This window comes from Patiria miniata, unplaced genomic scaffold (genome assembly GCF_015706575.1).
Source record: "Patiria miniata isolate m_02_andy unplaced genomic scaffold, ASM1570657v1 HiC_scaffold_1, whole genome shotgun sequence".
In the NCBI taxonomy this organism is placed as follows: Eukaryota; Metazoa; Echinodermata; class Asteroidea; order Valvatida; family Asterinidae; genus Patiria; species Patiria miniata.
In genome coordinates, this window is record NW_024037047.1 from 16,709,844 (window position 1) to 16,732,472 (window position 22,629).

A 22,629-nucleotide genomic window follows, 5' to 3' on the forward strand; every position below is an offset into this window, starting at 1 on the left:
AAGCCTTATGGCACTTTGTTGTGGGGATATGTTGTGGGCCCAATGAGCAGGGGTAGTACTTCTGGTGGCTATACGTGTGTACTCCCTTCTTCCTCCTGCCACACCTAATGTCCATGTTATGCACCGAACCTCAGCTATTTGCTCCAGTTGTACAATCGTCTTGTGCTTGTCTAAGTTACTTATTTCGTCTGAAGTAATGTCGCCTCTCGCGGAAATCGTCCCCCGATATCAGTTGAACGTCTCTTGTAGAGCAGCTACGGGCCCGGTTCAACGACCAGATGACACTTCGCCATATTACCAACAGTCTACTCGGCCTTCAAAACAGGACTCCGTTATAACATCACTGACTATATCCCACGTCAGCGTGACTAAACAGATCAATATATGTCCATGCAGTCGAGAGGACTACCCGGACACAGCCTCCCCCGTCACGAATTCCACTGACAGCAAGCTGTTGCTGCTGTATTTTTGGTAAGCTGCATGTGAACACATCAAATCAAAACTTTGGCATCCCCTGTGTATTGATTTATTTACCGGAAAGCTTTCGTCTTGAAACCAATTCGAGAGCCCTTGTGTTGAACCAGAAGGGTGCTTCGTCTAACGATCGGCATCGTCTATTCTTAAAACCGGCCGCTCTCTCATTTTCCCTGCCAGGAAGAGCAATGTGTTTAGCAAATTTACTTCGTTGAGTAGAGCGACTTTTTGACCGGGAGCGCCGGAGGGGGAGACATGAGTGCCGGCTTAGTCCCCAAACAACTCACGGTGTGTTACTAATTAAACGCAGGTGATTGACACATTAATTAAAATGAGTGGAGGTTGCGGCGGTAACCGATCCCATAGGAAATCCACTGCAACTAACCCTCTTCATATCACCAACAGTTTTGGAAACGATATCGAAGTCATTCGTTTTTTTAACATTACAAAGTCGAATGAAATTGCGGCAGCTTCATTAACCATGTTCATCTAAATGATTGCGGTATCACAAAGTACATCATCGATTTTGACACATCTTTTTACCTTTGAAATGCATGGAAAAATGTATGGAAACATTAGGTTTTGTAACTTGAAACCATTTTGAAGTATCACCAGCTGATACAATTTTATTAATTTTTTTACAAAATAGATATTCCCCATTATGCATTATAGGCAAATGGAAATACGAAATACGGAACGTTTAAATAAAAAAATCGGCCTGACCATGCGGATTCGTACCTGCCCCGTTTTAAAATATCAGAAATGTCATGACGTGCAAGTGTTTTTAAAAGCAACACAATAAGCATATCACTGGCCACATAAATTTACCTAATTAGTGAAAGATTGAGACCAAGAACAGTAAAAACGATCAATCTAGGAAAACCACGATGCAGACAAAATGATCAGCGGTCATCTTATCTCTCTCTCCCCCGCTTAAAATTCAATGAAGTTGTCAAGCGTTCCGGAAGCAGGTCCTCGTCGCTAGGGTAGCAATTACCTAGTAGGGATTCATTTCGATCAGCTGCCACTTCGGTGAGTGTCGATATTGCTTGGGATGTATATGGCCCGTCAAATATTGCAATTTAGCGATGTCAATCTTTGCTTGGACAGCCGGCCCTGCGCCGTACTCGCAAGCAATCTCTTTTTGTTTTTCGTGGTATCACAGTTGATTCTCTGTTGACAATCTACAACTAAAGAAAAAACTCCTGCAGACTAGAAGGTACTTTATTTAATGCGAATAACGTAATCTTCACGACCATAGTAATGCACGAGAGTATTACCCACAAGATGGCTCGAGAATCCTTGCTTTTAGAATTTCTTTATCTAACTTCTTTTCCCTTCATAGTTTGCGTAATTGCGCACCCTGTCGCTACTAAACCACTACACATTTTGCAGTTCATGTTCCATTGTTAGAACAGTTAGATCTGGTGACTTCAACTTGTAAACTGTTGTCGTGGGCCAGTATGTGCAAGTGTCATAATCTCTTCCATTTTTACGAGTAATTTCCATAACCTTGTTTATTTAATTCTGTATTTTTGTATTCCATATCTGTACCCAGTTTAAAACAGTTTGAAAATGGTTTCCACTGGGGCCACGCATAAATTACAAATTATTAGATAATGTTAAGTGAACGTGCATTTGTGATATTAATATTTAGTAATATTTACTAATACAAGTATTTCATAAATGTTACAGAAATGAAGCTAGAGCTATATACACAACACAAGTTCATTTTAAACACTGAAGTATAAGGCATGAATTACTGATAACAGGATGGGCGAAAAAAACCACAAAAAACCATTGGGGGAAAACATGGGGACTTTCCCGATCCGGCTCCAAATTTATAATGTGGCAACCAAAGTATAACACCGTAGATCAGCGCATTTTGAACCAGTGTGTTATTGGCAGAAAAATAACTAGCTTATGGCTTTGCGTAGTTTTGATTTGAATGGACTTGTTATTGAAACAAATCGTTTAAATCAACCTCCATAAATGAATTATGCAAGAAGCTCAGATGTTGTAAAGCAATAGTATTGCGGAATTCACTTCATAGGTAAAAATGCATATATTCAGTGTCTTAAATATCTGTTTATTTTCACTTAGTGGGAGCATAATGATTAAGTATACTAAGCATGCATAATTGAAGTATTTTACTGTATAAAGCCTGCTTTTGAACAAGTAACAATACTTTAAATTTCTAATTTCGCCCTTTTTAATTTTATTCTTGAAAAGTGGTCACCTCTATGGAAATAAATGTTCCTGTCTGGATACTTGCGACGATTACTATGAACCAATCCGTTCAGTGATATTTGTGCAATCATTGCTCACCTGCCCTCAAACTTATTACACATGACCTGTATCTTGATTGGCCGAGAGCAAGGCACGTCGCTTTCGTTATTTTACTCTTTTGCTGTGTACAGCCAAAAAGCTATACAACGACTGCCCTTTGTCTGAAAACAAAACTAATATACGCATAGAAACCAATGTAGCAAGTACAAGTGTGTGAGCACACACACGCTTACATAGGCATAGAAGTGGGGTACTTCCTTTGTTCTCGTGTACTAAAATTTTGCAACGTCGCACACTTATGTCAAAATGCTCTTATTTTAACCACAGTTAATTTCCTGGGCTGCAATTCGGATTTAACATCCCTTTTCTAAAACTCTTCCATTTGCGACTGATCAACCCACCTTGGAAATTCCTAGTTTTTGAGTAAAATCCATATATCTATTTTGTGAAAAACTTGTGGGGTACCAAAACGGTACCCCGCAAGTCGATGGGCATTCCTTGTGGGGTACCTCCCATTGTTCCGGTACCCCACAAGGCAGTGTTTGTACACGCATGCATACGGGTGATGTGTGTGCGTTGCGCATTTTAGTTCCCATGCGCAACAGAGTTGGGTTCAAACATTTCATGAAGGTGTCGTGTGTAAAAGTACAAGTATAAGTTCAATTAACTTATTTTCATATAGAAATTGAATTACACCAATCAATTATTTCTTAAAATCGAGCAGAATTAACGTGCTGTAGTAAAAGTAGCCTCCCTCGGTGAAGCATGAATCGTTCAAAGTATAACGCTGCGTGGATATCGGGAGGCTAGTTTGACGACACCACTCGCAGTCAATACTTGTAACATATACCAATCCCGCCCCGTTAGACCTAATAAATTTTGGACCAATCACAAAAGTGATTAATCTTCGTCATGCGTACAGAAAGTCCGTCAGGCATTTCTGGAATGTGCAGTGCAGCATTGAAGGGGCGCATGTTTTGCCCATGTACGTACTCAGTGGGCGGGTCTAATGGATTCGGTCTATTGCAGTTTTGATGAATGTCATTACACTATCATTTTTCCCGTAATTTGCGTATAGTGATCTCCTGCTGTAGCAAAGTACTTTTTATCGAGTGGTTGATGGCGTAATTACGGTGAACTAAAGTCATTGTGGCGGATTTTTACTGCCGTTTATTTGATTGTGCTATGGCGTAATGATCCCACATAAGTGCATATTGGCTTGTCATAGCGTTCACCTGTTCGCTCTTCGTCATTAGGATGTATGAGGGTGATTTATTGTTCACGTCCGCCTGAAGATTTCAAAATGAAAATGGGCTCATTTTTTAAATGAAAATGCGTCAATGAAGGGCGCATATACGGCTTTTTTGTGTGTGGATACATTGTGTTAATAATGTTCATTCATTTACACCGAACTGCCACCGATAACTTTCTATTACTCAAAGTATATTCGATATCCGTATATTTGTTTTTGGCTCTGTGCCTAAAAACATCATCTCAGCGAAAGTCCCTTCAGAAGACAAAAGACATTCTACGTGTCTTGTCTTGTTTTGGGGGGAAATTTTTCAGACAAAATTATTGGGGAAATCGATTTATTGTGGACTTGGGATATATTGTTTCTTAAGTGCATGCAATATAATACATGTTTCTTAAGTACAATTACCACTGAAGGTTACAAATTAGTGCAGTTTGGGAAAGACATATTTAAATGTTTGCGGCTCTCTTACCTCTTATTTTCTTGGCATTTCTTCTATCAATACTTTCACGAAATGGTAGAGGGAAGGGAACATGTTAAAAAAACATCGATTTAAGAAATCGATGTTTTTCTTGATGGCGAACATGGCCCCGTTGAACCCCAAGATCCGCCTGTGTGTCACAATATTCGTTAATCTGTTCTTATTACGGTGCAAGGTCATACTTTGAAATTGTTCTTTCTTTTTTTGTCTTTACAGTTCATGGTAGGTCGTTGCCTTGGCTAAAAGACAACACTCAAAAACGGCAAAAGCAGGTAAGATTATCAAAAATTATCTAATTGAATGAGTCTTTAGTTATTGTTACACACCCCCGTATTATGAGCAACGTTCAAACAATAGTTTTACACGCCAGGGGTCGCCAAAACCTTTCGTTATAACAGAAAATTCGTACTTATCAATTTTGTTTCAGCAAATTTTTCCGCATAGAAACGTGCACAATTTTAACGGCACCGAAGATATGTGTTCGTTATAACTGGAATTTCGTCCTATACGATTTCGCACTAACGGGAGTCGACTGAACTAACGAGATGTTAATGCAAGATGTTTGTCTATTATCAAGCTTTGCCAAGTACTAGAGTTGATATGTTTTTAATGCACATTACCATGTTATTACATGACATTATTGTTGTATATACTGTTGCCTCGTGGTTAAGAGCACTGATTCGTGGTCTGCGGGTAAAGCTGCAGGTTGTGGGTTCGAGTCCTGGCGGGGTCATGGTGCATGTGCCCTTGGGCAAGGCACTTTGTCGCTCATTGCTTCTCTCCACCCAGGAGTAAATGGGTACCTGTGAGGGCAGAGATGGTTATTGTGATTGAATTAGCTTCCTTGCGCCTAACAGGCTGCATCGAGCTGTATACTCCCCAGGAAGCTGAGATGGTATTTGGAATGTTTCATGTTCCCAATGAGCAGGGGTAATAATGATGTAGCGCCTTGAGCACCAGTCGTGGTGGATACGTGCGCTTTATAAATATCCACTATTATTACTATTATTATTATCTTGTGGTTGAAACAAGTGTATCAATACAAATGTATAAACGTGTTTATCAAATAGAATTTGAACTTAAAATCAATATTTTTGTTTCCTCACCATTGCTTGCCCGGATGTGCAAACAGACTGATATAGTAAGTAATCCGTGCCTCCTTCTTTCTTATGTATTTTCACTAACATTGTAAAGTAGTGGACCATGTCAAGGAACAACGTAGTCATAATTAGATTTCCGATAACTGGCTAATTATAAACCAATCTACAAAGACAAAGACAGAGGGACTGACGCGTACGAGTGTATCCGTAATGGCTCTTTATAAAGAGAGGTATTATTTTTGGAAGATTTCACAACACTTCTGTTCAACATTGAATGATAAAACACAGCACATAATTGATAATTGATCTACATGACGCCCCCCCCCCATGAAATGTACCAGCCCCCCCCCCCCCCCAGCGCCCCCCCCCCCCCCACCCACCCACTGAAAAATTCCTGGCTACGCCACTGCTGTATATTCAGCGTTAGAAAACTGCAAAACTATTATGATATGGCTTACTTAATGATTTTGGGAAAAGGAATTCTGTAACAATACATTGGATGGTTCGGAACAAACCGTCGCTATGAAAAAAAACGTCCTGTTCACAATACTACCCCACTAACCCTATAACTGGACCGGATTATTTTGCGTCTTCTCAAGACAGATGGGGGGGGGGGGGGGATTGTGCCGCGATTCTAATGCGCTGGCTGATTTTCTTAAAATCGTGTAGGAATGTGTGGTCAGTTAGCTATAAGATGACGTCATTTGATTGTACTGCGGTGACCACAAGAGGGCGCTTTACTATATTTTGGTATTCTTGGTCAAAAAACAGTAAGTTGACATAATTTTTTCACTCATCCCATGTAATCTAAGGGTTCTTTAAACGACAGATTCGGGTAGCTTCACTTTGAAAGTTGAAAACGACGGCATTTTGTCATAAAATGAATAGCGTTTTGACAAAAAACAATCGTTTCTCATGAAGATAATTATAAATCAAGGATCATGCTTTTCAAAGGTGTCTAAGATATTTGAGATACATTAAAGAGAATCCATTTAATAACAAAGTTTGATTGTAAGCGTTTTTTTTTTTATTTTTATATTTTCACAATTATACTACACTGGAATAGCTATATTTGAATCTAATAAATACAGGTTCAATTCCAAGTTAAAGATGCACATAATGTGTACACGTTGTGGACTGCCAAGGCATGTTCACTCTAAAAACTGAAGTGTTAAATTCAACACTTTCATGTGTTCGGTCAGTGCAACACTTTGAAAGTGTTAAATCCAGCATTTTAAATGTTAAAGCCAACACTTACAATGTTAATTCAACATTTTAAATGTTGTAAAGTGTTGATTCAACATTTTTCACCTTTAACACTTTGAAAGTGTTGAATCAACATAATCAACATTTAAAATGTTGAATTAACATTTTAAGTGTTGGATTTAACATTTAAAATGATGGATTTTAACACTTTCAAATTGTTGCACTGACCGAACACATGTAAGTGTTGAATTCAACTCTTCAGTTTTTAGAGTGTACAACATGTCATCGTCCTTGGAGTTATTACTTGGCAGTAACTGATTGCGTTGTTAATCACTCACACGTTTCAGTAGATCAGGAGCCTTGAGCTTAATCAGAATAATAGCTGGTGGAGCTTCAAACGAAATTATACGGTTATTATGACCTTGATCTTATAATTAGTGTTTATGAACAATTAAGGTGAGATCGTTTTGACGAGTGATGAAAGGACTTATTGTCATTTCATTAGCATGTAATTGATACACCAAGAAGATAGAAAGATAGCGCAAGTTCCTGACGTGTATGGTCATTTCGCATGTCGTCACAGTAATGAATTTATTACCAATTTAACGTTTGTATTTCCAATTATCCTGAAGAGCTTGATCAACAGAAATGACACAGTTCGACAGCGAATTTAGATTGATAGGTTTTATTATGTAAAAAGACCTCATGCTGATATTAAGAAAAAATTGTCTTGAATAATTACTATCCAGCCGTCATTTGGCCAACTAGATAATAATTTGGTGTTAGGTTTAAATTGCTGCAAAGCTTCACATTTTCAGTCGACTAATGCAAAAGAGTGTAAAGTCAAATTTGCTCATTATTACCTCCACCAAGGGGGGTTTCATTGGCGTTGGTTTGTTTGTTTGTTAGTTTGTTTGTTTGTTGGTTGGTTGGTTGGTTGGTTGGTTGCTTGGTTTGTCTGTGAACAGGATAACTCAAAAAGTTATGGAAGAATTTTTGTGAAATTTGTTTTAGGGGTGGCCCTTGGAACAAGTACACATCGATTAGATTTTGAAAGTGATCCGGATCTGAGTCTGCATGCAGGATTTTTTTAAAGGATTTTTCCCCATTTTGTATGTGCAAATATGTTATGTGTAGGGACCATGAACCTCTGTGTACAACTGAGCAGCTTCGTGTGCGTGCACTGACTCGGTGACCCTGTATTTCTTATCACCCACCTAATCTAACCACACAGGTCAATAGACTAGACCATATTATACAATGGGGGGGGGGGGGCATGGAGAGGTAGACCGACACAGTCATATACATGTAGACTACAAAATGTTAGATTTTAAGGATTTGTTTTATTTGATAACTAACGATATAAAGCGGCCAACATTGCTATTTTTCGATAAATTCAGAATAATGAGCATCCAGTTGACATTTGAAATGTGCAATTAAATGTGGAAGTCCAGCGGATATGCGAATAATTATTTTGGGTGTACTGACAATATGGCGGGGAATTGTTCAGCCTTGGCGTAGGTTTGCGCTCTCTGAGTATTTTCTAGCTCTATGTTGTATTTTTTTCAGACTGTTTGTTACTCATGTTTCATTTTCGAAGTTTGACCCATTAATGTAGGCCCACGGCTTTTCTCAATGTTAAGGAAAATCCATTTTTTTTTCCGGGTTTTTTTTTTTGGATATAAAAAATCGCGTTATATTATTGGGAGATGTTGAGAGCGGTGAGTCGTGTTATATATCCCTGAGCGCCGGCATGACCGATTCACGCCTGCGGAAATTTGTGCTAATACGCCCAGTACAACAGATCTCATAGGAGACCATGCCGCGGTAATTGTATTATTTTTTACCAGAATGACATGAGGGAGGTCACCTTAGGCCCTCTGACGGCGGAAACCACAGGGTGGAGATTAAAAAACAGCATAAATGTGTGGATTTGGGAGGTTGTCATCTCTCTAGCGGCAATAAGGACTTTGCCCAAAGGTTTGATTGCCGCTCCGAACAATGAATAGGACTCAAGCGTCAACAATGCAAAGGTTCTTCGGAAAAAAGAGTAGGCATGGGGTGTCTTTCATCCCGCGAATCCCAGAATTCTGCGATTTTAAGGAAATGAAATTGACGAACAGCGGTCATTGACATCAGAGGCGCGATTGGATAAGACGTAAGAGTGAAAGCCCTGCACAAGGCCATACAATTCCTAATTTGATATCTTCGTCAAGCTGTACCTGCGCAAGCTGAAATTCCATTACTTTCTTTCAAACCAAAGGAATCCGAACAAATATTAAGTTGAACAAAACGGACTTTCGTCACGGTCGCGCTTACATATCAAAATAACACAAAGTCCTGTAAAAAAAAATCCATAAAGCGAACAAGAAACACTTTACACAACGTCTTTTTATAACATGCCGATTATTATGATTAAACAAGAGTTCAGTTCAGTTCATTAGTAAGGTCGATACCATGTTTAAGGTCTATATGTTGTGACGTTGCTCCTAGGACTGACGTCACGACTGACTTTGTATTTGTAATAAAATCTTAAACAAACCCTAAAGTTCAATTTTGACGGTACCGATAAGTCTACTGATTAGTATTTTTGCTTTTACTTTTCTTGCTTATTAACAGGGTGGTAGGGTAAGTACAACATTGCTGTCATCTTTGTGTTTTGAATAACATCTTTGAATTTCAATCGGAAAACTTTATGATATTTAAAGCCCCTTACAGTGAAATATGTCAAGGTTGTTTGATGGTAGAAAGTGTCAATCAAACGAATACTGACACTCATCTATACGTTTGCGTGGCACATTTTTCCTTTCTTTTGGTTTGATTCATATTCTTCCTTTTCAGTTTTTTTTTCAGTCCTTATGAATTGTTCAAATTTAATTTTCTGAATATGCATGTTGTTTCTGTTGAGTGTAGTTTTCCCTATTTTTATGCTCCCTTTCCTCAGCCACTTTTCTAATTAAGTGAATTTTGATGTATTTATTTAATGATTGCATTTCCTGGTTTGAAAGGATATCACATGGAAAATGAATGCCTTAATTTGGAATCAATTGAATAGAAATATCCATATTAGAAATGCTCCAAAATAGTCAGTTTCCACACATTCAGTGGAGCCAAATCACTCTTACTTTTCTTTGATACATGTTGTGTTTCAAATAGTTTGCACGCCTGTATTGTGCGTTCTATGTTAAGCATGTTAACTAAATCAAAAATGTATTGGTATGAATAAATTCCAGTATTTGTTGAGATATCATATTCGATTGAATGCATGTTGTTATTTAATAGACCTGAGACATATTGACGTCACGCTTTGTTGTTGAGCTTGTAGCTCTCGTCCCAAACTGGCTCCCATAAGGAAGCGCAGTTGTGTAAACAAAGCGCACTTCGTTATGTCTCAGTGCTGTGTCGATTTGTTAATTCGTACTTTGAACTGCATCTTCCCGAAATTAGAGTTTCGTAGACTATGCATCTCATATATTATGAGTATGTTAATTCGGATTTGTCCCTACTGTGTGTTATTCATTTATATGGTATTCTTTAACAATGCTAACCACCGTTCGGGTTTATTATGTTTTATTGCTGCTCTCTCTGCAAAAATTGAATGCAACAGATGGTGAGTATAAGCTATATTTTTACTTATTGTTTTGATACATTTTGTTGTATTTTTTATATAGAGATGACTTATTGCTTTAAAAAAAAAAGCAGAACTGATACTTATGAGAATCCTATTTTTATATTATAATACGACGGCTACATTTGGCCAATAATGAGTCCGTTGAGGTCGTTTGCAGCTTTTGCTGGGTGTCTTCATTGAAAAACATGAAGTAATGAACAAAGTTCATTCAAGAATACGAACAAAGATGCACAATAAATCACTTAAGACAAAGAACCTTTCTCGTTACTTAATATTTGTTTATTAATACTTACTTCTATCCATTTTTATGCTTACTGATACGATGGAGTAGATGTGCCAGGTGAGCTATTAATAGACTTGTATTTATCTATAAGCAATTCTTACTTCAATCGAAGAAATGTAAAGTGCCTATTCTAGAGGAGTATCTCGAAAAACTTGAAGTAAAATTGTTGAACAAAATCGTTGGAAATTAACATTTTTGACTTGTTTTGACTTCTGGACCGAAAAGTATTTTTTCACCGAAAAGGTATTTATTAATGGGAATAATGGGATTGGCCGGTATTAAACACTATGTTTAAGACCGGTTGGAGTCTGGATGCTGATAATTACAACCCATCCAGACTCGAACCGGTCTTAAACATAGTGTTTAAAACCGACTAAGCACAGATTAATTCACTTATTAAATGTATTTTTTTGTAAACAGTTGTGATATGATACAAGTCAACACTAAGCAATCCAAAGTTGTTTAATCAATGTGCTACTTTAACAAGTAATTTATGTGCCATTTCATTTTCATTCCGTGCATTTGTTGCTTTGGCGCCGACGTCTCTGATATAGGTGGATACAAGGGTAAGCTACTTTTTATTGTTTACATTATTGACATGTTAAGCATCGGACCTGAGCAGGCTTGTATCTTTTTTAGTATTAGGTTAAATGTCTTCATAACGTGAATGATAGCTGCTGATGTATATAAAGTATGTTGCTTGAATATAAAATTATTATGTTCCAGTCCAGATTGTTTTCGTTATTTTGTTTGGTAAAGTTTGAATGTTATTGATCGTTCTACCCGTAGCTGCTCTAATGGTTTATTGCAGAGCTTGTCAATCAACGAGCTAAACATTTCACGGCAAAAAGGGTTTTAGCAAATTTTAAACACTTTCTTGCTATCACTTTGTAAAAATGTTTAAGTACTAAACATGTAAAGAGGAAGGATGGATAAGTGCTATAGAACGGTGATGTTAAGTAATTGGTCACATGCTGTAAGAGTGCTCTGTCATGCATCTAAATATGTTTGCAAAGTGATAGCAAGAAGATAGTGTCTATTTGCTCAACACAGTTTAAAAGTGTTGTTAAAAGGGCTCTTTTCATTTTACGTGCCTTCAATTCAATATTAAACTTGTAAGATTTGAATTATTATTAAACAATAATACTACACCACAGCTACATGAGAAGATAGTGTCTAATTGCTAAACACAATTTAAAAGTGTTGTTAAAAGGGCTCTTTTCATTTTACGTGCCTTCAAATCAATATCAAACTTGTAAGATTTGAATTATTATTAAACAATAATACTACATCACAGCTACATGAGAATAGAAAACAGCTGTAACATTGAATTAAATACTTGTAAACAACAGCTGGACATAGCTAACATGCTATTATTATTGTTATAGGTCCGTGATTTTGTCAAAAGGTGACACTGTTTTATTGCCGGTTACAAAGCTCAACGATTGCTTGGAGAAAACTGCATTATTACCGTACATTTCAATTGTTTTTTTTTTGATTGTTTATTCTCTTTTGCTGCAATGATGCTGCTTGTCTGATGACCAGAACTGTGACTTCTCCGTAAGTGTAAAGACATTGTACTTCATGAACACAATATTTAGCTGTTTGCAGGTCAACATGCATGTTCTTATTACCTTAATGCAAACACCATCTTTGCAAATGAAGTCAAGTACCATTATCGATCGTATGTCATGAACGGGTAAGGCTTTTGCTCTTAGTTGATCACTGATTCTTGCCAATCGTCCGACTACGCATGCTCTGTTTTGAGAGTCACGGAATATTCAAGGATCATGTGAGACTGTTGGAGCTCATTATAACGAGAGAATACAGGGTGAGTCAAAAAGAAAGTGACCTGGATTAATGATTGTATATATATTTGAAGGCAATCCAATTAAATGCACAAATGAAGTGTATATTAAAAAGCATGTTCTTCACTCATCTGAAGAAAAGAATTACTAAAACATTTTAAAAGCTGTCCATGGAATGTCATCTAAATCTAATGAGCTGAGTGAGAATTACAGAGTACACACGGACATTCAAATACAAATAAGATTTTGTTCATTTGAGTCAAGACTGAAACATTATTTTTTACTGTCTGATGTTGTATTTTAATTATGAGAGACAAGTCAAATTTTCCCCCTGAAATATGGAGTCGATTTGTGGCTTTTTTTTCTTTGCAAATGTTCGTTCATTCATGAAGGTGGGAAAACATCCATGTTTCATTGAATTCCAAATCTTGGGAATAAAGTATGCAAATTACATAACGTTTTCACAGTTTCTAGTCAATAACATGTATGCTTTCCCTACGTTATTTTCATGAAATGCAGTGAGCCACGCATTTTTTCTTCTTTTTTCTTTTTCTTCTAATTCGGTCACTTTCTTTTTTACTCACACTGTTTAACAAGACCCACCGTGATCTTAAATGCTTCATAATAGTTATATCGTGGATATATATTGTAACACATTTCACATCCATTTTGAGGTACATATGCAGCCTCTTCAAATTCTTCATAACCAAAAATTCAAGTGTTGGTTTGTTATATAATACAAATACGTATTTTGTACTGTGAAGGTTGCATTTTTCCACTAACTATTCGCGTTTTTTTCTTTCCTGAATTCCACTAACTTGTAGGGAATGCGGGATTGGCAGAAGGTAAGTTCATTAAAAATGTTGCTCTGCATAAATTAAAGGAATGCTGATGTATCCTAGACATAGTAGCCCCCCCCCCCATAAAAAATGCATAAAGGCATGTACATTTTTTAAAACGTGTTGGTCGCAAAAAGGAAATCTCAATTGCAATGATAAGGATCTAAATACAATCCTTATAAAACAAAAAAAACACTCATAGAGCGCAACCCTCCGCCAAGGCTAAACAATTCCCCGCCATATTGTCAGTACACCCAAAAGAAACACTCGCATAAATGGTGAGGAGTCCTTTATTAAAAACAGGCCAGATCCAGACCCAGATCCGGGTCACTTCCAAAATCTAATGGATTTATACTTGTACCAAGGACCAAACCTAAAATTGATTTCATGCAAATTTGTCCATACCTTTTGGAGTTATCTTGTTAACAGACAAACCAACCAACCAATTAATAAACGCCTATAAAAAAAGAAATTCCTTGGAGGAGGTAATAAAATTAACAAAGTCAATAGGTGGCGCTATTGACCTGTAAAAAGCGATGGAGGGCGTAATTGATTAATCTTGTTTGTGTCCACTACAGGCTAACCAAGGAAGCAGAAGCAGGCAAAAGGACCGAATAGACTTCATGAACAAGAGGTGGCTTACTGATTTTCTTCAACGGAAAGACCAGAACACTCCAGAGGAGCTAAATCAGAATCGGAGGTAAATAAACCAGACCTTGTCTGTGCAAATAACAGTAGTGGCACATGCGGGCTTTGCAGCAGTTTTGAAATATTTATTTATTAATAATGACGTCAAATTGTCATTTGTTGTTCCTTTTTGTTTCTTTCGTTACAGGCGCTAAATACAGCACGGACATTATTTCAGCTGTTAGGTTTTCTTTGAAAATCCCCACACCACATGGCCACTCCCGGTGATGAAGACACACTTTCCCTTTGGCAAGATTTAGCACTTTCCGCCAGGATATGAATTTAAAAAATGGTATCAAATGTAGCTTTATGTTTTCAAAAACGAGTGTAAAGCACGAAGACTGAAGAAATTTGTTTTTAATTTTCGTCCGGAAAATATTGTATAGTGAGTAGTTTTCTCAGTGTCCGCTACAAATTTGCGCGGTCACAACTCATAAAAAAAACAACTTATGACTCTTTATTATGGAGTACATGGTGAAGTGACTAGAATGGGCAATAGCAAAAGTGTTTTTCAGATAGGAGAGGATTGGTTCGTATCTGAATCATGCTGTTCCCTTTAGTCAGTTTTCCTATTTTTTTTTTTTTTTTAAATGTAAATGTTTAATGATAGAACTTTCCTTTTTTTTGAGATGAATGAAGAACTTTTCTTTTTTCTTTGAGATGAATGAAAATATTTTAAGTTTCAATCATTTTTTTGTTGATGAAAAGGGAAGATTAATTTGAGATTGGTTCCATATTCCCCTATGGCACATGCATGGAATGGTCACTGACTGTACATGAAAAAAATGGTATGGTGCTGGCATGGTAGAGGGTGTAGCTTGGTAATTCCGCTCCATATGGTTCATATATAATACATAGGCCCGAACATACATGCGTTTTTGGCACAAACAATGTTTTTGTGGCAAACACTTGTTTGGTAAAAAGTGCGTTTCATAGTACAAAATGTCAATATATGGTAGAACAGCAAGCCATAAACAACCTGTTTTAGACTTGGGCTGTTTTGAGCATTCACATTTTTCCCCAAGTGGGTGTGTGGATACTGACGATGGTTTAGCCTCAAAGGGGTTTTTCGGATAGATCATGGTAGGCATACTGGCCTTAGAGCCGAACAAACTCGCAAAAGAGACTTACGTGAGTAAATTTACACTTACACGCGCTAGTATAACTTGAGAGCCCCTTATATTTCAAGCTTACAAACGTCGAGAAGTACCTTGACCTGCCATAGGGGCATTTTTAGGGGGAGGGGTGTCTTCTGCACCAAAACTGAGGCCTATGTTGTTTGAAGCAACAGCTTGCAAATTAGACATATTCGTTGCACAAGTTTCTTTCCAAGATTTTTTTCGTTCTGGAAAAGAACCAGAATTTCATTGCATTGCCCAATCAGAACAAAAAATCAAGCAACTTCTTCATTTTAACAAATTTGATCTCACATAAACAACATAGTTATCCCGGTCTTAACAGCAAACAAAACATCACCCCAATGATTCTGTAGTCCCTCAGTAAATTGACAAACTATTCATTTGTTCTATCGTTTCCGTTGGGAGCCGATAGGTCTGTTGAAACTGTTAGACTGCGTTCTGTCTGTCAGTTTTTCAATCCGGACATTTGTACAACCTTTTTTTTTTCATATCAAAATTCAGGCACTTGTCTGAATGGCTTGCAGTGGTTTATCAAATTAGATGCACCGTGTTTTATGAAAGGGTTCGTGTTGCTCCTTAAATGTGGATCTGGATGCTCTTTATACAATAAAATGTTTACAAAATTGAAAACAAAGTACTTCGGGTTCAAAGTGTTGGAAATAATCCCAAGTAGGACAAAACCAGATACAATACTGTTTTATCTATCGTAAACCATATATACCTTGACAAGTTTACTCAGACATTTTGGATTAGACGGTGGCGGAATCAGGATGATCCAAAGGGGCGGTTGGGTATTCAAGTCGAAGGTAGTTGTGGTGCTGCTGTCAACGCACAATTATACCTGAACAGGTGGTAGTAAGGGGAGGCGGTGGGCTTCGAAAAATAATTGACAAACAATTGAAAACTAAACTGTCTGGCTGAACAAAAGCGACTGCCCCTGTCGTCTTCATTAAGTGGTTACCAAGAAGGGCGCCAGAATGGAATGCATGTTTCGGACTCTGCAAACCGAAAGCCGTGTGGGGGTAATACATTTTTTGAAACCTATGGGCCTCAAATGAAAACCACCCAAACTACCACATTTGATCCGTCATTGAGCCCGGTTCATATTGTACGCACAGCATGTTGGTCTAATTGGTATTCACATACAAGCCCAGTTTGGAGATGTTAACTATTGAGGGGTATCCCACCTTTTCAAAGTGGTACGATTTTATTTGATTTCAGTTGATTTCTAAACGTCACTAGCAGCTTTCTGAAACTTCGGAACGAATTTAACCATAATTGTGTATAATAATTTGCTTTCAAATAATTATGTTGTACTATTTTAGCTACATCTGCTTTTAGTGCCTATTACATAAGTATAGACTACCAGCTGCCGAAAAGAAGTAGAGGATTGAATTATTGTACAGCACCAAAAAATAATATAAAATGTGCAATGAAAACGTAACTTTAACTCGTGTGACCGAATAAGACAAGACTGTTGCAACATGGACGACAATTACTAAAATGATGAGACGACAAACAAACAAACAATGAGAAGATTTAGTTGTACCCAGTAGGCCTATAGGTAGACTGTAGACTGTGCTTAGATAAAACATACATTAAATTGGTTTATAAACTTCACACTGTTAGTCCATTTTAGAGTTCGTCGTTCGCCAACAATATGATATATAGATCCCTTACAAATGAAACGAAATGCAATTATGAACTACATATCAGCCCTGGCCTTAGCTTTACCACATAGGTGAAAAATGGGTCGTATGATGTAGCGCAGAATGCAGCTGTGCCGGTGTGTTGTGAATTTAGGACTATTCGGGACGGATATTATGGATGACATTTACCTGGATTTGTTAAGACTACATTGTAAAGGTAAATTTTAACGACTTGGAAACAAGGAAAATGTATGGTATGATAGCTCCCGTTTTCACAGTAAGGTTGCCAGTAATAATGGTATGTTGGGATAACCACTAGTAAATTTGTGATTCTGCTTCAATATTCTGCTATTTGATTCCGCTGTTGTTCTTCAAGATTCTGCTGTTTGATGACATAATACTTAATAATTTCCATTTGCGACAAATCGCAAAATTTGGAATTTTTTTTTCTAGTTTGACGAATTGAGGTTACAAATTAACGAGCATAACAAAAAAAATATTAACTATAACAACAATGTTAACTACTATGACGCTCAAGAAACGTTCATGATTTAGTTTTTCCTTCTGACATTATTCAACTTACAACTGAAAACATGTTTAATTATGAATCAAACATTGTATTAAATCAAAACACACAGAACAGCCGGCGATTATGATTTTGAAATTAGGGACCTTGATTTGCAGTTCGGAGGTGGGACACATTCACTGGCTCACTAAAAATACCAAAGATCACCCTAAGTACCAAAATCACCAAAAATACAATACATTCAAACCACCCTTCAAAATAGCTTTTAATTTGGCACTTCCCAATTCAAACGTTCATTTTGTTATGACTTGCTTTAATACGCATTCATAAATACCTAAGACAGTTTACCCATGCCTATTGGTTGAAAGCCCGTCACGTGGCCAGTTTTTAACGGTTGATACAGACCCGTTGGCTGGTCTTAAACACTTTTCCAGTGTCACATAAAATGTTGACATCTATTAAATCCGGTTCCTTTTGCCGTTTTATTGGTTGAACGTTCACAATACTCACGTAGGCATGCGCAATACTACCAGTGAGTCAGTATTTCTTAGTCCTAAATTCACAACACACCGGCACAGCTGCATTCTGCGTCACGACGCGCACCGATCCCCATATAAAGAGTTGTTTACCAGAACTCGCGCACGAGGGACATACTATAACATTGCTAGAGGGGTGTCTCGAAAAACATGACGTAAAATTGTTATCCTCGTTATCAGGTAATTATCAGCATCCAGACTCCAACTGGTCTGAAGCAGAGTGTTTAAAACCGGCCAAGCAAACATTTATTCCCTTATTATCTAATACTCTCCAGTGAAAACTATTCCATATCATGTTGCTATATCAGTAGTGTAGCATAAAATGTAAAGTAAGGTGATAACAATCAGGACAATGTTGTTTACGTGTTTATTCGCTTTCAGTGATAGCATTTAGGCAGCAATAGTCCTGGGACAGAATGACGTCACGTTTTATGTACATATGTAATTTATTGGAGAGTCAGATGTGGAGAGAGCCACAATTAAAGCTCCAAAAAGAAAGCGCTCATGTGAAGAAAGCGTGACGTCATTACCTCGGGTTAATTCGGGTTATTTTTGATTGTAGAAATTTTAGTGTGTTATTCTTGTGATCTGCACAATAGCTGGCAAAAATGTGGGAACTTCACTTTTCTGTTAACATTGTAGTTTGTCATAGAAATGCGCTAATTACCTACTAGTTCTACCACACGGAATTTTGTTCTTGGTTTTGGAATTGTAAATAACACAAACCTTAAAAAAGAAAGCTTAATAAACTATTCTATCGAACTGTTTCAGTAACCTCTCCTTGGCCATTTTGGTTATTTCTCGTCGAGTTAAAATGTAGAGTGTTTTCACGTATACCCTCAGATTTTATTAAAGCATAGCATAGCATTTTGTTTCCACTATCCACTCCATGAAAACAACATCCTCAATGGCAAACAAGTTCACACATTTCGGAAATATCTCCCTCCAAATGTAATCAATCCTAAGAGTAGCCATGCAACCTACAATGCTGCAAGTTATAGTCGTAGTCAGAGCTGGAACCCTTTTATTTACAGACCCTTATAGTAAATTCGGGCGTTTCACAATGCATTGCGCCACCAAGAATTTGCCACGGAGAAGTCATTTTTCCCAGTGCATTGTGGGAGACGGTTGACAAATTCGCAGCGCGGGCTATTTGAATTTGTTCGGTCAGTAGTTTCGTAAGCGTATGATTCGAGTATCTTTTTGCCCTTTTCGAGTATCTGTTCTTTTCTATCAATATCATTTGGTAAGGCGGCAGAACGCTATGCCCCAATCCTTAACAAATTAGCTCAAGTTGTCTACTGATACTCGTTTAAACGGGCCGTGTTTTGTCGACCGTAAACTTCAAAGATGGACTCTCCACGGCAAACTCTTGGTATCTGAAAAAAAAGCGAATAGAAAATTTACTGGACAGGATATCTCTTGGTGGCGCACTGTACATTGAAGGCCCCTGTTTAGATCCTTTTAACAGTTCTCTGAAGGCCTTTCTTTTTGGATGTATTCCAAATTTAGGTGAGAAAAAAATGCAGCTGTGACGCAGCGTATTTCTTAAGAAGGGGCTGTGATCCGTTCACGTATATCCTAAAACCTTTGGCTAGAGAGGGCGCCTTTCTCAATTCAGAATCATGCATAAAAAGCAGATTGTGAAATTATACACAAATCCACATTAGAAAGTTTATATTATTTTGACGTTATACTTTTCACGGTCAAAATGACAATTTTCTGGTTAAAAAAGACACTTTTTGCCAAATTTTGCGGGTCAGAGAAGTGTCATTTTGAACCCGAAAATGTGTAGTACTGATCCTACAAAATATCAGGTCAAAGATTACCCTGATGAAAACCAATGTACACAATGCAATAATTATTACAACACTTTTTGCGGAGACGATAACTCAAGAAAAACATATCGCATTGGATTGAAATTGCAAACGATTATTTACCGTAACATTTGACACAACACGTTTGAAAATTGATGTGAACCGTGGAAGAATACATTTAATATGATTAAAGGAAAGAAGTGCTTAGAATTACGAAAAATTCATTTCTACAAGAGGGCTCCCTACACAACCGCTGGTCAGCACCGTAAACACTATTAAACAAAAAATACAACGCTCTTAGTTTGTTGAGACGATAACTTAGGAACAACAAATCACATCGGATTGAAATCGGAACGATTATTTATCACAACCCGTTTGAAAATTGACGTGACAGTGGAAGAATACATTTAATATGATTTAAAGGAAATAAAGTGTTTTAATCGCGAACGATTCATTCCGAATTGAAGTCACTTTTAATTGATGAAAAGAAAACTGTTTTTTGGTGACTACAGCATTGGTTTGTCGTAAAAACTCTCACAGGTGTTCAGGCTGCACAAAAATGATGATCAACATGTTATCTTTCATTTTCTTTACAATTTTTGGTGGGTTGACCGATGACTTTTCGGGAAATTTTCGCCCAAAGAAGACGACCCCTGAAATGAGTGAGGTTTCCCAAGTGAGAGCAAGCAGCCATCTTGACAACATGGCTTAATAGCGCCACTTTCAGGCCCGATTGCGTCTAAAATACTCGGAATTGGAAGCCCCAAGTCCGGACAAGAGGTGTATTGCCATATCGCTTCAATTTCCCGCTTCCATTGCTCTCAGAGGCCTATTGATTACATCTTGTATTTCTTGAGTTGTTGCCCCTCAAACGAGTTTGGTGCACGGTGCAGATCGAGACCACTATTTATGTGGCGCGCCCTCTATTGAAAGAAAAGTACAGTATGCAATGGAGCGAGATCAAGACCCACAGGCCCGGTGTACCCAATCGAATAAATTATTCAGGAGTTGGTCATTTTTGTCGAGTTCCCTGAATGTATTTTATTAACTGTTAACTGTTGAATGGGATGGCACCAGATTATTTATGCAAGACAATGCAGCCCTATTACACTGTCATTTTTTTTTTAAATACGGAGTTTAACATTAGAGAATGTTTAATTACAAATTTTGAATAATATTTATTGAAGCAGGTTGGAATTTATTATAAATGAACTTGCTTTCTCTTTGCAAGTTCCAATAGTGACGATTTTACCTCACTTTCAATTCAAGATGGCCGACTCGTGAATAAGGCCCATAGACAATAGTGATAAATGCCCATTATCCAAAATTCTTTGAAAATACACAAAACCCTCACAGGTGTTCAGGCTGCACAAAGAAATTATTATCAACATGTCTTTTTTCATTTTCTTTACAATTTTTGGTTGGTTGACCGATGACTTTTCGAGAAATTCTTGCCCAAAGAAGACGACCCCTGAAACGCCACTTTCAGGCCCGATTGCGTCTAAAATACTCGGAATTAGAAGCCCCAGGTCCGGACAAGATGTGTATTGCCATATCGCTTCAATTTCCCGCTTCCATGGCTCTCAGAAGCCTCTTATATTAAAAGATTTGAGGGTATAACTTTTATTTGTGAGCTCGGCGGACAGATTTTTCACCGGTATTCTACTAAGTTCGGCCAGTGTTAGGTCTTGATGGTTACAAAAGGAGATTCAAAAAGGTGAGAAACCGTCAAAGAACAACTGAAAGTTTCTTTCGAAAAAAGCGCGCTAAAATAAAATTAGTTGTTTCGCACTGGCACCAAAACAAACGCGCCTACTTTAAGATTTGTTCAATAGAAGGCGCGCCAGGTAAATAGTGGTCTCCACAAAGCAACAACTCGGACGCTGCACGTTTCCGATCAATTACTCAAGAAATAGGAGATGTATTAAATTGAAATTTCGAGCACTGATTTTCCACCTCGTGTAACGTAAGTGTATTGAATATTACGAGAAACCGCTGACCAATAAACATAATTTGATCGTAACAATGTAGTGTTTAACGCGCGAAAAATCCACGTTAACTCTCATTCGGATTGTATTAGTCGCGCTTAAAACACTGTATCGTTATGGTCATAATAGCTTCACTGTTGGTCGGTTTCTTTTGAAATTAAATCTGATAATTGTCAACATAACGACTAATCAGTGGTAAAAAAATTAATTTATTAAATGTTGTATTTCTTGAGTTGTTGTCCCTAAAACGAGTTTGGTGCACGGTGCAGATCGAGACCACTATTTATGTGGCGCGCCCTCTATTGAAAGAAAAATAACGTATGCAATGGAGCGAGATCGAGTCCACTAGGCCGGGTGTACCCAATCAAATAAATTATTCACGAGTTGGTCATTTTTGTCGATTCCCTGAATGTATTTTATTAACTGTTAACTGTTGAATGGGATGGCACCAGATTATTTATGCAAGCACAATGCAGCCTTATTATTCTGTCATGTTTTTTTTTTCAATACGGTGTGGACGGTAATTCTGTCCCCCGTTAAAAGTGTCCGGGGAGACAGAATTACCTAGGTAAAAGTGTCCTCCCCGGCCCGTTAATTCTGTCCCCCTTCAGGTAATTCTGTCCCCTCCAGGTTTTTTTTTGTCCCCCTAGTTTTGCAACGCAGAAGGCCAGTTCTCTATATTGTTTTCATGAATTCACTCTACAAGGTATACATTTTTTACTCTTTAGTCTGCCCTTCATGCAGAGAAAAAAAAAACCTTTTTGGTCTCTTTCTTAGATGTGAAATGTGAACACAATGTTTCGATCGATTCGGAGTACAGTGTAGCCCTATTCTACGGTGGACGCCTCATTGATATAACGCCTACTTGGATTGGTCTGCGTTCCCATCGAAGCGCGTAACGAAATTTCCTATTGGATGAACTTC

The 22,629-nt window shown here is 37.7% G+C and overlaps 2 long non-coding RNA genes across 2 annotated transcripts; both read left to right on the forward strand.

Moving 5' to 3' along the window:
• Nucleotides 1-4,708: 4,708 nt before the first annotated feature.
• On the forward strand, nt 4,709-10,461 carry LOC119723811. Its single transcript, XR_005270579.1, has 3 exons — nt 4,709-4,768; nt 5,629-5,637; nt 9,422-10,461. It is a non-coding gene; the product is annotated as an uncharacterized LOC119723811 (long non-coding RNA).
• Nucleotides 10,462-11,159: 698 nt separating this feature from the next.
• LOC119723818 lies at nt 11,160-14,648 on the forward strand. The gene is made up of 5 exons (XR_005270581.1): nt 11,160-11,282; nt 12,262-12,276; nt 13,349-13,369; nt 13,942-14,063; nt 14,199-14,648. It is a non-coding gene; the product is annotated as an uncharacterized LOC119723818 (long non-coding RNA).
• Nucleotides 14,649-22,629: the final 7,981 nt, after the last annotated feature.